The sequence below is a fragment of the Arachis hypogaea genome, chromosome 17 (assembly GCF_003086295.3).
Source record: "Arachis hypogaea cultivar Tifrunner chromosome 17, arahy.Tifrunner.gnm2.J5K5, whole genome shotgun sequence".
NCBI lineage: Eukaryota > Viridiplantae > Streptophyta > Magnoliopsida > Fabales > Fabaceae > Arachis > Arachis hypogaea.
Genome location: NC_092052.1, coordinates 108797228 through 108811279, shown reverse-complemented (window position 1 = coordinate 108811279; position 14052 = coordinate 108797228). Strand labels below are relative to the sequence as shown.

General features: G+C 36.5%; 1 non-coding gene across 1 annotated transcript; it reads right to left on the bottom strand.

The window, feature by feature from the left end:
- Positions 1-10178: 10178 nt before the first annotated feature.
- LOC112767949 (small nucleolar RNA R71) lies at positions 10179-10286 on the bottom strand. The gene has a single exon (XR_003185389.1). It is a non-coding gene; the product is annotated as a small nucleolar RNA R71 (small nucleolar RNA).
- Positions 10287-14052: the final 3766 nt, after the last annotated feature.

The window sequence follows — 14052 nt, the reverse complement described above, 5'->3', positions numbered from 1 at the left end:
TAGTTTCATAAACAAAAAAAATAGAAAAAAAGTGAAAAAGGCAAAACGTAGGTTGCATTTTGACTGACACCCATAACAATGTAAATACTTAATACATGTCCATTTTATTGCATTATACCATAATCATTTTCATATAAAAAAAAATCAGCCCCTTTATGCATAGACAATTTTTGTTAATATTAAAATTGGAAAGATAAATGGGATTAATAATTTTGATTTTCAAATTTCAAAAATTGCAAATGATTATATACGTTGTAAATTGGATAATATTGATAATCTCTCTGTATCTTTAGTTTCTTCTATTCCAATTGGAAACTGATAATGAGTTTACTTATGATCAAGGCATCAAATACTAGCAGCAGATGATTTGAAGACATTAATTTTAGGCTTTTTTATTTAAATAAAATTAATAAAATTGTGAAACAGTAAAAAAATATGAAGAATTTTTATTGTATGTTGTTGTTGTATATGAGAGAACAATGGTACCTATTTATATTAATTACTAAATTAATTTTAAATTTTAAAATAAGCTACAACAACCAGAATCTTTAGATGATTCTATTAGAGAAAAATAAGCATAACTAACTTAAAAAAAGATAAGTATAACAAATTTTGTTTCTAGAAGAGAAAGATAAAATAATAAATAAAAATAAAATAAGAATTAAATATGCTCCCGCAAGCTGGTGGATGGAAGATGTCAATAATCCATAACTTGGATAAGTTCCGATGAAAAGGTTGAGGAAGACGCGTGCGGTACGGTGATGCAGAAATATAGAAGGAGATGCTGTGCTTGAGGGAGAAAGAGCAAGCGGCGATATTCAGAGAGCGCGTAGAGCGTGATAAGAATGATCTTCAAAAAGTGCATAGAGTCTGATAAGAGAGGTCGTGCGGCACGGTGATGCAGAAACATAGAAGGAGATACTGTGGTTGAGGGAGAAAGAGCAAGCAGCGGTCTTCAGAGAGCGTGTAGAGCACGATAAGATTGATCTTCAAAGGGCATGTAGAGCGCGATAAGAGAGAGCGCGTAGAGCGCAATAAGAGAGAGGGGCGTGATAAGTGAGGAAGGAGATGCTGTGCTTGAGGGAGAAAGAGCAAGCAACGATCTTCAGAGGGCGCGTAGAGCACAATAAGAGTGATCTTCAGAGGGTGCATAGAGCGCGGTAAAAGTGCAAATGGAACTACTGAAACAGAATGCAGACGGAAGTGCAGGAAGAAGGCACAAACAGAATTACGGGAAGGAAGCACAGATGTAATTGCGGGAAGGAGGCGCAGACGAGAGAGGGCACGTAGAGCGCGATAAGAAAGAGGGGAGGGGGCGCATATAGCGCGGTAATTTGGGTCCATTAGAATCGGAAGGATAAGACGAAAAGGATATATTATTTGGTGAAGTGAGAAAGTATTAAATTAGTGGCAAGAATGAAATTTTTTTATCGGTAATAAAGAAGCATGGTGATTTCTCACCAGAAAGATAATAGCTTATGTATCCTCCTCAAGGAGGATATCATGGCTTTGATACCATAATAAAACTGTGAAAGAGTAAGAAAAGAAAATACGAAGAATTTTTATTGTATGTTGTTGTTGTATATGGGAGAATAATGGTACCTATTTATACTAATTATTAAACTGATTTTGAATTTTAAAATAAGCTAAAGCAACCAAAATCTCTAGATGATTCTGTTAGAGAAAAATAAGCATAACTAACTTAGAAAAAGATAAGCATAACAAATATTGTTTATAGAAGAGAAATATAAAATAATAAATAAAAATAAAGAGACATTAATATTATCATATTTTTTTAAACCAAGTTTCAAAACATGAATTTTCTAAATCTATTAATATATAAATCGTTCCAGGGCTGTGTGTATTCGATAATATATTAAACACCACACTCTAGGACGATTTATGTATAGAACTCCTTCAAGAAAGGCAATAAATCATTCCAAGACACTGAGCTTTCCAAATTGAATATAACTCGTCCTAGGATAGAGTAGATTACATATTTTTTACCTAAACCACTAGGGGTAGCACGATTTACGTACAAAAAGGTAACTCACGATACCCTAGTAGCACGATTAACATGTAATCCATCTTATTCTGGGATGATTTACATTCAACTTGGAAAGCTCAGTGTCCTAGAATGGTTTATGTGCCTTTTTTTGAAGGAGTTCCATGCATAAATCGCCTTAGAGTGTGGTGTTTAATATATTATCTAATACATACAGCCCTACGACAATTTATATATTAATAGGTTTAGAGGATTCACATTTTAAAATTTGATTTAGAAAAATCTAGTAATATCAATCCCTCTTTATTTTATTTAAATAAAAAGCTCTAATTTTATCCAAAGAAGAGCATAATATGATCTATAATATAATAAATTTGATGCGATAAATTTATGATTTATGAGTTGTGAATGTTGTTGCTCTATTTTAGCAGTAAATTTTTTTTTTTATAAATTGTTATAGTTTCTTCCATTTCATTGGATGTTTTAATTTTCCAACTTGCATGCTAAAAAGGAATAATAAGTCCTAACTTTAATCAGGTGTTAGAAACAGATAGAGGTGTTTTATTGAAATCTAAAGAATATAAAGAGATGGTTGAATTGGCTGAGCAATTGTAAAAGCATATTGTGTGTCTTATAAAAAGTAGAAGAGAAAAATAAGGGAGAAATTTTAGTTCATATGAACCTAATTATAAGTAAAAAATAAGGGTATATAAGTAGATTCACAATTCACTAACGTTTTCTAAATGTTTAATGTTAACAGGGACTAAATTGAAAAAAATTATATGGTATAGGAACTCAATGGAAAAGAAAAAAAGTATAGAAACCTAATTGAAAATTCGATGAAACTATAAATACTTGCAAAGTAATTAAATTTTTAATATATGGTTGCAATTGTATTCATGTGAAAACTGAGAAATTTATTGAGTAAACTACCATTTGTACCCACGAAAGTTGAAAACGCTGACATATCTACTCATAGAAGAAGAAAATTACTATTTGTACCCATGAAAACATAAACTTTTGCTAACAAAACTATCCAAATCCAAAAAATTATTTGAAATTTCCAAATTCTCTACCACTACCACTTACTCCACACTACCACTTTTTCAATCCCAAACCCACCACCAAAACTCTTCCTCACCACCACCCTAAACCCTAACCACTACCATCACTCAAAATACTTCCCGTGCCTCCGACGAACATTCTAGAAAGAACGATTATTTCAACCAAACACAGAACAAGTACAAACTTCAACCATATCTTGTTGTAGCTCAAAGAAAAGAAAGAGATGCACCTGGATTTAGGGTAGAGTCCTTCCATTGAAGGGGTAGCAGATGTGATGGTCATAGGATACAGATCCCAATCCGTTGGTTCTCCTGGGAGCGTTTTATGGCCGCCATAAGGAGTTCGACGCCAGAGGTCCGTCGTCGTCGGCGATGGAGGAGGTCGATGAGGGTTTGGAGGAGGAGAGGCGGTCGAGGGACACGCTGACAGAGAGTTATCGGGCACTAGTGCACGAAATTGTGATCATCAACAATGGTGCCAAAGGCTTGGTGCTCTCAAATGTGAATCACACTTTGTCACAACTTCGGACAACTAACCAGCAAGTGTACTGGGTCGTCCAAGTAATAAACCTTACGTGAGTAAGGGTCGATCCCACGGAGATTGTCGGTTTGAAGCAAGCTATGGTCACCTTGTAAATCTCAGTCAGGCAGATTCAAATGGTTATAGAGAATTGATAATTAACATAATTAAAAGATAAACTAGGATAGAGATACTTATGTAATTCATTGGTGAGAATTTCAGATAAGCATATAGAGATGCTTTCGTTCCTCCTGAACCTCTGCTTTCCTGCTGTCTTTATCCAATCATTCCTACTCCTTTCCATGGCAAGCTGTATGTTGGGCATCACCGTTGTCAATGGCTACATCCCATCCTCTCTGTGAAAATGGTCCAATGCGCTGTCACTGCATGGCTAATCATCTGTCGGTTCTCGATCATACTGGAATAGGATTTACTATCCTTTTGCGTCTGTCACTATGCCCAGCACTCGCGAGTTTTAAGCTCGTCATAGACATCCCTTCCCAGATCCTACTCGGTATACCACAGACAAGGTTTAGACTTTTTGGATCTCAGGAATGGTCGTCCATGGGTTCTAACTTATATCACGAAGACTCTAATATCTCGGACTCGGTCCCCTGTATTATATATCTAAGAGATACTCATTCTATCTCATCTTCATGTAGAACGGAAGTGGTTGTCAGGCACGTGTTCATAAGTGAGAATGGTGATGAGCATCACATAATCATCACATTCATCATGTTCTTGGGTGCGAATGAATATCTTAGAATAGGAATAAGCTTGAATTGAATAGAAAAACAATAGTACTTTGCATTAATACTCGAGGAACAGTAGAGCTCCACACCTTAATCTATGGTGTGTAGAAACTCTACCGTTGAAAATACATAAGAACAAGGTCTAGGCATGGCCGAGAGGCCAGCCTCCATGATCTCAGAACTATACGTCCAAAAGATCCCTGAATACAATAGTAAAAAGTCCTATTTATGCTAAACTAGTTACTAGAGTTACAGAGATAAGTAAATGATGCAGAAATCCACTTCCGGGGCCCACTTGGTGTGTGCTTGGGCTGAGCATTGAAGCTTTCACGTGGAGAGGTCTTTCTTGGAGTTAAACGCCAGTTTGTAACCTGTTTCTGGCGTTTAACTCCTCCACTTTGCAACCTGTTTCTGGCATTTGACTCCAGAATAGGGCAGGGAGCTGGCATTGAACGCCAGTTTGCGTCATCTAAACTCGGGTAAAGTATGGACTATTATATATTGCTAGAAAGCCCTGGATGTCTACTTTCCAACGCAATTGAGAACGCGCCATTTGAAGTTTTGTAGCTCTAGAAAATCCACTTTGAGTGCAAGGAGGTCAGAATCCAACAGCATCTGCAGTCCTTCTTCAACCTCTGAATCTGATTTTTGCTCAAGTCCCTCAATTTCAGCCAGAAAATACCTGAAATCACAAAAAAACACACAAACTCATAGTAATGTCCAGAAATGTAAATTTTATTTAAAAACTAATAAAAATATACTAAAAACTAACTAAATCATACTAAAAACTATGTAAAAACAATGCCAAAAAGCGTATAAATTATCCGCTCATCAGGCGCGCAGCTGGAGGCGCGGGGAGACGGTTACGACTGCGGCTATGGCGGTGACGACAGTGCGCGTTTGGGTGATTGCGTCGCAGAGGAAGGAGGAAGGGAGGGCCAAGAAAGCGGAGACTATGTGGAGGGAGGTCGTCTAGGAAGCTGGCAGATTTTGGATTGCGGCAATGATGGTGGTAGTTGGAGATGAGAGTGGTGGTGGGATTTGACATTAGAAAAGTGGTGGTGAAAATAAGGGTAATTTAGGGATTTTAGGTAATTTTTTAGTGTTTGGATAATTTTGTTGTGCGGAATCCATATTTCATGGGCACAAATGGTAATTTCCTTCTTTTATGGGTAGATATGTCAGTTTTTTTAACTTTCGTGGGTAGAAATGGTAGTTTACTCGAAATTTATTTAGTAGAGGTCTCTGAATTAAATGGAAACTTTGCCGAATTTTCATTAAAATTATTTAAAAACATGTTTTAGTTTGTAAAAATTAAAAATTACATTTAGTAGAGGTAGCTAATAATAGACAAAATTCTGCTAAAATTTTTAAAAAATTTATAATTGAATTTAATTAGATGCTTGTAACTCTCACAAACATATCATTAAAATTCATTTAACTCGAAAGCTGCCCACTTTCTCCAAACCCCTTATCACCGATTCATCATCCATTATTATTCGTATTCGTGTATATATATATATATATATATATATATATATATATATATATATATATATTTCAAACTTTTCTTCATATCCCTTCCTCGTATAATGTTTGTATTCATCATCCATTATTATCCCTATTTGTCAGACTAAATCTCCATAGTGGTCCCCCCAGATTCAGTCCGTGCACCGATTTAGCCCCTAAGATTCCAATTGTACTATTTATGTCCTCCAGATTGCGATTCGGGCACCATAATGGTCCTTCAGTGAATTTCCGGCGTGACTCAGTAATGAGCGGATAATTTATACGCTTTTTGGCATTGTTTTTACATAGTTTTTAGTATGATTTAGTTAGTTTTTAGTATATTTTTATTAGTTTTTAAAAAAAATTCACATTTCTGGACTTTACTATGAGTTTGGGTATTTTTTTGTGATTTCAGATATTTTCTGGCTGAAATTGAGGGACTTGAGCAAAAATCAGATTCAGAGGTTGAAGAAGGACTGTAGATGTTGTTGGATTCTGACCTCCCTGCACTCAAAGTGGATTTTCTGGAGCTACAGAACTTCAAATGGTGCGCTCTCAATTGCGTTGGAAAGTAGACATCCAGGGCTTTCCAGCAATATATAATAGTTTATACTTTACTCGAGTTTAGATGACGCAAACTGGCGTTCAACGCCAGCTCCCTGCCCTATTCTAGAGTCAAACGCTAGAAACAGGTTGCAAAGTGGAGTTAAACGCCAGAAACAGGTTACAAACTGGCGTTTAACTCCAAGAAAGACCTTTCCACGTGAAAGCTTCAATGCTCAGTCCAAGCACACACCAAGTGGGCCCCGGAAGTGGATTTCTGCATCATTTACTTATCTCTGTAACCCTAGTAACTAGTTTAGCATAAATAGGACTTTTTACTATTGTATTCAGGGATGTTTTGGACGTTTAGTTCTGAGATCATGGAGGCTGGCCTCTCGGCCATGCCTCGACCTTGTTCTTATGTATTTTCAACGGTAGAGTTTCTACACACCATAGATTAAGGTGTGGAGCTCTGCTGTTCCTCGAGTATTAATGCAAAGTACTATTGTTTTTCTATTCAATTCAAGCTTATTCCTATTCTAAGATATTCATTCGCACCCAAGAACATGATGAATGTGATGATTATGTGACGCTCATCACCATTCTCACTTATGAACACGTGCCTGACAACCACTTTCGTTCTACATGAAGATGAGATAGAATGAGTATCTCTTAGATATCTAATACAGGGGACCGAGTCCGAGATATTAGAGTCTTCGTGGTATAAGTTAGAACCCATGGACGGCCATTCCTGAGATCCAAAAAGTCTAAACCTTGTCTGTGGTATTCCGAGTAGGATCTGGGAAGGGATGGCTGTGACGAGCTTCAAACTCACGAGTGCTGGGCGTAGTGACAGACGCAAAAGGATAGTAAATCCTATTCCAATATGATCGAGAACCGACAGATGATTAGCCATGCAGTGACAGCGCATTGGACCATTTTCACAGAGAGGACGGGATGTAGTCATTGACAACGGTGATGCCCAACATACAGCTTGCCATGGAAAGGAGTAGGAATAATTGGATGAAGACAGCAGGAAAGCAGAGGTTCAGAAGGAACGAAAGCATCTCTATACGCTTATCTGAAATTCTCACCAATGAATTACATAAGTATCTCTATCCTAGTTTATCTATTAATTATGTTAATTGTCAATTCTCTATAACCATTTGAATCTGCCTGACTGAGATTTACAAGGTGACCATAGTTTGCTTCAAGCAGACAATCTCCGTGGGATCGACCCTTACTCACGTAAGGTTTATTACTTGGACGACCCAGTGCACTTGCTGGTTAGTTGTGCGAAGTTGTGACAAAGTGTGATTCACGTTTGAGAGCACCAAGCCTTTGGCACCATTGTTGATGATCACAATTTCGTGCACCAAGTTTTTGGCACCGTTGCCGGGGATTGTTCGAGTTTGGACAACTGACGGTTCATCTTGTTGCTCAGATTAGGTAATTTTATTTTAATTTTAATCTTTTTGTTTTTATTATTCTTATTTTCGAAAAAAAAAATTTAATTTATGTTCTTCAGAATTTTTAAGAAGGAATTCTGGAATTTCATGGGATATGTTGAATCCTGGCTGGCTGTAAAGCCATGTCTAAATTCTTTTGGACTGAGGCTTCTTCTTCACATGCTTGAACTATGTATGTTGAAGCTTGGCTAGCCATTGGCCATGTCTAGTGTTTTAGACCGGAGCTTTCACTGAAAGTTTGGCTGGCTAGTAAGCCATGTCTAATTCCTGGACCGGAGTTTTAGACTAACATTGCAAGATTCCTGGAATTCCTATTAAAAATTTTGAAATCCTTACTTTCCTTTTCAAAAGAATTTTCGAAAAATCCAAAAAAAATAATAAAATCATAAAAACCAAAAATATTTTGTGTTTCTTCTTTGAGTCTAGTGTCAAGTCATAAGTTTGGTGTCAATTGCATGTTTATCTCTTTCTTGCATTTTTCGAAAATTCATGCATTGCATTCTTCATGATCTTCAAGTTGTTCTTGATGAATTTTCTTATTTGATCTTTGCATTTTCATGTTTTGCATCTTTTCTTGTTTTTCATATGCATTTTCAATTTGTTAGTGTCTAAAAATTAAAAATTTCTAAGTTTGGTGTCTTGCATGTTTTCCTTTTCTAAAAAAATTTTCAAAAAAATTAAGTTCTTGGTGTTCATCTTGACATTCAAAGTGTTCCTGGTGTTCATCTTGACATTCATAGTGTTCTTGCATGCATTATTTGTTTTGATCCAAGATTTTCATGCATTGAGTCTTTTTGTTATTTTTCTCTTTCTTCATTAAAAATTAAAAAATAAAAAAAATATCTTTCCCTTATTTCACTCAAAATTTTCGAAAATTTGATTTGATCTAGTCAAAAGTTTTAAAAATTTAGTTGTTTCTTATGAGTCAAATCAAATTTTCAATTTAAAAAGTCTATCTTTTCAAATATTTTTTCAAAAATCAAATCTTTTTTATTTTCTTTCATAATTTTCGAAAATTTCAAATTGATTTTCAAAAATCTTTTTCTTATTTTTATTTCATATTTTCAAAATTAATGCTAACAATTAATGTGATTGATTCAAAAATTTTAAGTTTGTTACTTACCTAGTAAGAAAGGTTCAATCTTTAAATTTTAAAATCCTATCTTTTTGTTTCTTATTAGTCAAGTAATCAACTTTAATTTCAAAATCAAATCTTTAAATTTCTTTTTCAAATCTTTTTCAAAATAAGTTTCAATCACATCTTTTTCAAAATTAATTTCAAAATCTTTTCTAACTTATTTTTCTAGCTTCTTATCTTTTCAAAATTGATTTTCAAATCTCTTTCAATTAATCTTATCTTTTTGTTTGATTCATATCTTTTTCAAAACTACCTAACTAATTCTCTCTCTAATTTTTGAAAATTCCTTCCCTCTTTTTCAAAAATTCCTTTTTTATTAACTAATTATTTGAATTTTTACTTTAATTTAATTTCATTTTTCTTTTTTGTATTTTCGAATTCTAACTTTAAATTTAATTTAAAAACAAAAATATTTTTCTTTTCTTTTCAATGATTTTCGAAAATTCTTCTCCCTCATCTCCTTCTAATTATTTATTTATTTACTGACACTCCTCTTCATCTAAGAATTCGAACCCACTCCTCTTTCCTGTGTTTGGATTCTTATCTTTTCCTTCTTCTATTCTTATCTTCTTCTACTCACATAAAGGAATCTCTATACTGTGACATAGAGGATTCCATATTTTCTTTTCTGTTTTCCTCTTTTTCATATGAGCAGGAACAAGGATAAGAACATTCTTGTTGAAGCTGATCCTGAACCTGAAAGGACTCTGAAGAGGAAACTAAGGGAAGCCAAAGCACAACTCTCTGGAGAAAATCTGACAGAAATTCTTGAAAAAGAAGGAGACATGGCCGAAAATAATAACAATGCAAGGAAGATGCTTGGTGACTTTACTGCACCAAATTCCAATTTACATGGAAGAAGCATCTCAATCCCTGCCATTGGAGCAAACAATTTTGAGCTAAAGCCTCAATTAGTTTCTTTGATGCAACAGAACTGCAAGTTTCATGGACTTCCATCTGAAGATCCTTTTCAGTTCTTAACTGAATTCTTGCAAATCTGTGATACTGTTAAGACCAATGGGGTTGATCCCGAGGTCTACAGGCTTATGCTTTTCCCATTTGCTATAAGAGACAGAGCTAGAGTATGGTTGAACTCTCAACCTAAAGATAGCCTGAACTCTTTGGATAAGCTGGTCACGGCTTTCTTAGCCAAGTTCTTTCCTCCTCAAAAGCTTAGCAAACTTAGAGTGGATGTTCAAACCTTCAGACAGAAGGATGGTGAATCCCTCTATGAAGCTTGGGAGAGATATAAGCAACTGACCAAAAAGTGTCCGTCTGACATGCTTTCAGAATGGACTATCCTGGATATATTCTATGATGGTCTGTCTGAGTTATCAAAGATGTCATTGGACCATTCTGCAGGTGAATCCATTCACCTAAAGAAAATGCCTGCAGAAGCTCAAGAACTCATTGACATGGTTGCTAATAACCAGTTCATATACACTTCTGAGAGGAATCCTGTAAGTAATGGGACGCCTCAAAGGAAGGGAGTTCTTGAGATTGATGCTCTGAATGCCATATTGGCTCAGAATAAAATATTGACTCAGCAAGTCAATATGATTTCTCAGAGTCTGAATGGATTGCAAGCTGCATCCAACAGTACTCAAGAGGCATCTTCTGAAGAAGAAGCTTATGATCCTGAGAACCCTGCAATAGCAGAGGTGAATTACATGGGGGAATCCTATAGGAATACCTATAATCCCTCATGGAGAAATCATTCAAATTTCTCATGGAAGGATCAACAAAAGCCTCAACAAGGCTTTAATAATGGTGGAAGAAACAGGTTTAGCAATAGCAAGCCTTTTCCTTCATCCACTCAGCAACAGACAGAGAATTCTGAGCAAAATCCATCTAGCTTAGCAAATATAGTCTCTGATCTATCTAAGGCCACTTTAAGTTTCATGAATGAAACAAGGTCCTCCATTAGAAATTTGGAGGCACAAGTGGGCCAGCTGAGTAAAAGGGTCACTGAAACTCCTCCTAGTACTCTCCAAAGCAATACAGAAGAAAATCCAAAGAGAGAGTGCAAGGCCATTGATTTGACCATCATGGCCGAACCTACAAGGGAGGAGAGGGACGTGAATCCCAATGAGGAAGACCTCATGGGACGTCCTCTGACCAATAAGGAGTATCCCTTTGAGGAATCAAAGGAATCTGAGGCTCATCTAGAGACCATAGAGATTCCATTAAACCTCCTTCTACCCTTCATGAGCTCTGATGAGTATTCTTCTTCTGAAGAGAATGAAGACGTTACTGAAGAGCAATCATGAAGCTGAATGCCAAATTATTTAGTAATGAGACTTGGGAAGATGAACCTCTCTTGCTCACCAATGAACTAAATGCATTGGATAGGTAGAAATTACCTCAAAAGAAACAGGATCCTGGTAAGTTCCTAATTCTCTGTAACATAGGCACCATGACCTTTGAGAAGGCTCTGTGTGACCTGGGGTCAGGAATAAACTTAATGCCACTCTCTATAATGGAGAAACTTAGGATCTTTGATGTGCAAGCTGCCAGAATCTCTTTAGAGATGGCAGACAACTCAAGAAAACAGGCTTATGGACAAGTAGAGGACATGTTAGTAAAGGTTGAAGGCCTTTACATCCCTACTGATTTTATAATCCTAGACACTGGGAAGGAGGAGGATGAATCCATCATCCTTGGAAGACCCTTCCTAGCCACAGCAAGAGCTGTGATTGATGTGGACAGAGGAGAGTTGGTCCTCCAACTGAATGAGGACAACCTTATGTTTAAAACTCAAGGATCTCCTTCTGTAACCATGGAGATGAAGCATGAAAAGCTTCTCTCACTGCAGAGTCAACCAAAGCTCCCACAGTCAAACTTTAAGTTTGTTGTTGGGAGGCCACAACCAAACTTTAAGTTTGGTATTGAACTCCCACATTCAAACTCTAAGTTTGGTGTTGAGAGGTCCCAACAATGCTCTAAACATCTGTGAGGCTCCATGAGAGCTCACTGTCAAGCTACTGACATTAAAGAAGCGCTTGTTGGGAGGCAACCCAATGTTATTTAATTATATCTATTTTATTTTTATTTTTATTTCGTGTTTTATTAGGTTGATGATCATGTGGAGTCACAAAAACTACTGAAAAATCAAAAACAAAATGAAAAACAGCTTTAAAAATAGCTCACCCTGGAGGAAGAACTTACTGGCGTTTAAACGCCAGTAAGAAGCATCAAACTGGCGTTTAACGCCAGAACAGAGCTTGGAAGTGGCGTTAAATGCTAGAAACAAGCAGCAAGCTGGCGTTTAACGCCAGACATGCACTATAAAGGCGTCTTGTATGCCTACTTAGAGTAGGGATGTTAAATCCTTGACCCCTCTGGATCTGTGGACCCTACAGGATCCCCACCTACCACACATCTTCTTCTCTCCTCTTCATACCTTTCCATAACACTCTTCCCTAAAATAACCTTCACCTATCACCTCCATTACTCCTCCAAAACCATCATACAACCCACCTACACCCACCCACTCAAATTCAAACAATCACTCTTTCCTTTTCACACATCATAACCACCTAAAACCCCCTGGCCGAACCATTCACACACCTCCATCTTCTCCATCTCTTCTTCTTCTCATCCTTTCTTTCTTCTTTTGCTCAGGGACGAGCAAACCTTTTAAGTTTGGTGTGGTAAAAGCATTGCTTTTTGTTTTTCCATAACCATTTATGGCACCTAAGGCCAGAGAAACCTCTATAAAGAGGAAAGGGAAGACAAAAGCTTCTACCTCCGAGTCATAGGAGATGGAGAGATTTATCTCAAGGGTCCATAGCTCAGTAGTAGAGCATTTGACTGCACAACAAGAAATCCCACTCATGGACCTCAACAAGAGCATGAGGAATTCCCTCACCAAGAAATCCCTGAGATACCTCAAGGGATATATTTTCCTCCATACAACTATTGGGAGCAACTAAGGATAGGAGCACCAAAATCACTAGGGATGAAGCAACAAAGACAAGGAAGAGACATAAAGGAGCTCAAGAGCACCATTGGTTCTTCAAGAAGAGGAAGACGTCACCCTCACTAAGGTGGACCCATTCCTTAATCTCCTTGTTCTTATTTTTCTGTTTTTTGTTTACTATGCTTCATGTTTATTTATGTTTGTATCTTTATTACATGACCATTAGTGTCTAAGTGTCTATGTCTTAAGGCTATGAATGTTCTATGAATCCATCACCTCTCTTAAATGAAAAATATTCTAAAAACAAAAGAACAAGAAGTACATGGTTTTGAATTCATCTTTGAAATTAGTTTAATTATTTTGATGTGGTGATAATACTTTTTATTTTCTGAATGAATGCTTGAATAGTGCATACGTCTTTTGATATTGTGGTTTATGAATGTTAAATATGTTGGCTCTTGAAAGAATGATGAAAATGAGACATGTTATTTGATAATATGAAAAATCATAAAATTGATTCTTGAAGCAAGAAAAAGCAGTGAAGAATAAAGCTTGCAGAAAAAAAATGCGAAAAAAAAGAAAAGAAAAATAGCGAAAAAAAAGAAGAGAAAAAGAAAAAGAAAAAGCAAGCAGAAACAGCCAATAGCCCTTAAAACCAAAAGGCAAGGGTAATAAAAAGGATCCAAGGCTTTGAGCATTAGTGGATAGGAGGGCCTAAAGGAATAAAATCCTGGCCTAAGCGGCTAAACCAAGCTGTCCCTAACCATGTGCTTGTGGCGTGAAGGTGTCAAGTGAAAACTTGAGAGTGAGCGGTTAAAGTCAAGGTCCAAAGCAAAAAAAAGAGTGTGCTTAAGAATCCTGGACACCTCTAATTGGGAACTTTAGCAAAGCTGAGTCACAATCTGAAAAGATTCACCCAGTTATGCGTCTGTGGCATTTATGTATCCGGTGGTAATACTGGAAAACAAAGTGCTTAGGGCCACGGCCAAGACTCATAAAGTAGCTGTGTTCAAGAATCAACATACTGAACTAGGAGAATCAATAACACTATCTAAATTCTAAGTTCCTATAGATGCCAATCATTCTGAACTTTAATGGATAAAGTTAGATGCCAAAACTATTCAAGAGGC